Source organism: Centroberyx affinis, unplaced genomic scaffold (assembly GCF_046629955.1).
Source record: "Centroberyx affinis isolate AG114_WGS23_722 - 3 ecotype Tasmania unplaced genomic scaffold, CSIRO-AGI_Caff_v1 ptg001048l_1, whole genome shotgun sequence".
In the NCBI taxonomy this organism is placed as follows: domain Eukaryota; kingdom Metazoa; phylum Chordata; class Actinopteri; order Beryciformes; family Berycidae; genus Centroberyx; species Centroberyx affinis.
Window position 1 is genome coordinate 40908 of NW_027279602.1, and position 3685 is coordinate 44592.

Consider the following 3685-nt stretch of genomic DNA (forward strand, 5'->3'; position numbering starts at 1 on the left):
GTGGGAAGCTGTTAGAGGTGTGTTTCCTGACAGGCTGGTTTGCATTGTGTGTGTCCAGAGTTCAGTTTCATATCAGTTCAGTTCTTTTTTTTTCATGGGGGTTTCCTGTTTTGTAGTTCAGCTTGTTTTGAGTTAAACCCCGCCCCCGATCCTCCGTCCTATTGGTCATCTCAGCTGTCAGTCAGCTGTCAGCCCCCTCATGCTATTGGCCGGCGAGTTCAGTCAGTTCAGGAGAGCGGTGAGGCGGAATCGAGCCTTTTCGTTCACCTGCCGATCGGATATATCAGGGGGGAAAAAAAACGAATTTCCCCTCTCAACATGGCGGAAAAATCACGCTGAGAAAGTACTGATACGCTTTCTGGTAGCACTGCTGCTTTTTAAAAGCAAGAAGCGGACAAATTACCCATCATCCTTTTCAAGACGTCCAGGTTTGCTTATCGTTCCTCTTCTGGGTTTGATTCTCCGACGAGGGAGCAGGTGAACGAACGCAGTCGGGCCGGGGCGACATCGATCAATATCACGATAATCATAAGGATTCTTTTCGATATCGATATATATCACGATATGGGTCAGATTAATGTTCGTCCCTTGGAACTGAATGGTGATGTGTGAAACAAAACTGAAATGTTTTAAATTAATATTCCTACCATACCTCATTTTGTCAGAGTTTTAAAATAAAATGTCATCACCAGTTCGGACGGCTGAATTTTGTGTCATGAAATCCAAAAAAAAATCACCAAATCATCACCGTATGATTCCAATGAAAGACGATAAACCGTAATATTGAAATGTCGCCCGGCCCTACAGTGTGTAGCGGCTGACTTGGAAGTGCCAAAACATCGGACTTTCCCACCAGCATGTGAACACACAATAACACCCTGTTTCCAGACCCCCCCCCCCCATCCCCCCCTGCACACACACACACACACACACACACACTCTGGTCCAATAACTTGTACATGAACTTGGCCGATAAGGAAGGATTCCGGCGTGTCTGTTTTTTTTTTGTCTTTTTGCCGGACTCTTATTTTGGCGGCCAGCCTTCACACAAACAGTTTCGAGGCTAGAAGTGGCGTTTTGAGTGGCGTGCGATGATGTCATCACCGCGCCACAGTCAGTAACGCTGTAATAATCAGGCCTCGGTGCGGCACGTCGTCCCCGCCGCCGCCGATGACATCATCACCGCGCGACAGTCTGGGATGATGATGATGATGATGCTGAAGGAGAGCGAGTCCTCCCCTGTACGCGCTCTTTGACAATGTCGATGAGGTCATCAGCACGTGACAGACAGGAAGTGATGCTGGCGCGTCCTCGGTGATGTCATCATCAGGCGTCGATGCGGAAGGAGAGCAGCTTCTCGGAGTGCATGTTGTTGAGCGTCCGCAGGTCCGGCAGCTTGAGGAGGAGCTTGGTGAAGCGGGGCGAGTCGCCGTGGTGATGGTTGTTGCCGGGGGAGACCGACGACTTGCCGACCAACGAGCGCAGAGCTCTGATCAGGCTCTCCTGCAGCTGCTCCACCGACGCCACGCTCTCTATCCCGGACCGGTCTGAGGAGGAGGAGGAGGAGGAGGAGGAAGAGGAGAGAGGGAGGGAGAAAAAGAGAGAGAGGAAATTTAGTATGCGAGCAGCTTTACTTTCCAGCGTCTAAAGCTTATTATAGTTTTGCATTTTTCATTTGTTTTTATTTTTATTTCGTTTTGACTTTTTGTTTTCAATTTCAGTTTAGTTTTAACTTAATTGACTGACTGACTGACTTAATTAAAGCGGGATTGCTAGTTTAGTTTAGTTTAGTTTAGTTTTTATTTTTTGAAAATGCTTAGTTTTAGTTTCATTTTTATTAGTTTCAGTGTTAGTTTCAGTCTTTTTTTTTAATATGGGGTATTTGTCAGGGGCGAGATTCAAAAAGGTCAAAAAAATTTGAAAAAAAACACTGGAAGATAGATTTCATATCCACCCAAAATACTAGGCTTATGTATGAAATAAATTGACAAAGAGGAAAACTAAAGACATTTTCTCTATCATTTTAGTTTAAGTTAGTTTTGTAAACACACAATACAGTTTCGGTTAGTTATCGTTTTTTTGTAAAGCCTCGTTTTTATTTTTATTTCAGTTAACGAAAATGTTTTTTCACGCCTAGTTTTCGTTATTTCGTTACTTTTCGTTAACGATAATAACCTTGGTCTAAAGATGGAGGTATGACACACACACACACACACACACACACACACACACCTGCAGACACCAGCACCACGGCGGTGAACAGCCCCAGCTCCTCTGCGCTCAGCTCCAGCCCGGCCAGCTTGTGGCTGAAGTCGAACATGGCTCCCAGCAGCTCGCCCATGCCCATGGCCCGCAGCTCCTCCAGGCCGTAGGTGGCGCCCGAGATGAAGGTCACCGTCTGCATCTTCACGTCGAACAGCGAGGCGAAACGCACCATCAGCACCTGGGGGAGGGGGGAACAAAAAAAAACATCACAAATCATTAGCTGCAGTTCAATATCTGGAACTCACAGAGGATCCAATCTGTGGAAGTGTTGTTAGTTTGTTTTAATTTTGTCCTGTTGTCATACTGAAATGACTGATGTGTGTGTGTGTGTGTCTGTGTGTGTGTGACTGTGTGTGTGTGTGTGTGTGTGTGTGTGTCTCCCTCCCCTCTTCGTACCTCGAAGGTGCCGGCCTTCAGCAGGGTGACCTGGTCGTTCTGCGACAGAGTGTTGAATCCTGGGATATGTTTGGCGAACTCCACCACCTCCCTGACGGCCGGGGTGAAGGAGAGAGAGAAGTCCTCCCAGATCTCCTGCGGCGTCTTGGAGGGGTCGGCCCGCGGGCACAGGTTCATCGGGCACGCCTGGAGAGAGAGGCACGGTTAGATTGTTGATTGATTAATTGACTGATTGATTGATTGATTGATCGTTTGTTTGTTTGATTGATTGACTGATTGATTCTCACCAGCAATATGTCCGTGTGGTTCTTCATGGGGCAGTTCTGTCCCTGAGCTGCGTGACTGCCGAGCCCTTCTCCTCCAATCAGATTACTGTTGTGCAAGCTCCGCCTCCCGTTGCTATGGTGATGGTGCGCGACGTTCCGGCCGTCGTCGGGCGACGGGTAACCGTTGCGCCCGCTCGTCAGGTTGTTGTTATGGCGAAAGATGGTGTTGAGGCCGTTGGCGTGGTAACCGTTGGAGCAGCGGTTGGGCCCCCAGCCGTCCGCTTCCCGTTGTGGAGCGCGTGGTGATGATGTCGCTGCTGAGCCGCGTGGGGATTGGCCAGCTTGTCGTGGGCGTACAGGAAGGTCTCCCGGTGAGCGCGGGCGACGGCGCTGATGGTGGAGTCGACCCCGGGGCTGGGGGGGCACAGGGGGGGCGAGCGGGAGGGGGAGGGGCTCTGACACAGAGGAGGAGGAGGAGGAGGCGGCGGGGAGGAGGAGGAGGCCGGGGCGGGGGGGCAGGGGGAGGAGGGGGCGAGGGGCAGGGCCGGCGGCTGCGGCCGGGGGGCGACCGTCACCCCCGGACACGGAGAGGAGGAGGAGGAGGAGGGAGGGGAGGAGGAGAGGCTGGCCATCTGGAAGTCGCTCTGCAGCTGCGTGTTCACCATGTTGTTCATGGCGCTCTGCATCTCCGCCAGCATCCGCTGCTTCTCACGCTTCGGGATCCGACCGAAACGAACCGCTGTGGGGAGAGAGAGGGA

At 51.1% G+C, this 3685-nt stretch overlaps 1 pseudogene; it reads right to left on the bottom strand.

The window, feature by feature from the left end:
* Positions 1–922: 922 nt before the first annotated feature.
* Positions 923–3664, bottom strand: LOC139647107 (nuclear receptor subfamily 1 group D member 1-like; annotated as a pseudogene).
* Positions 3665–3685: the final 21 nt, after the last annotated feature.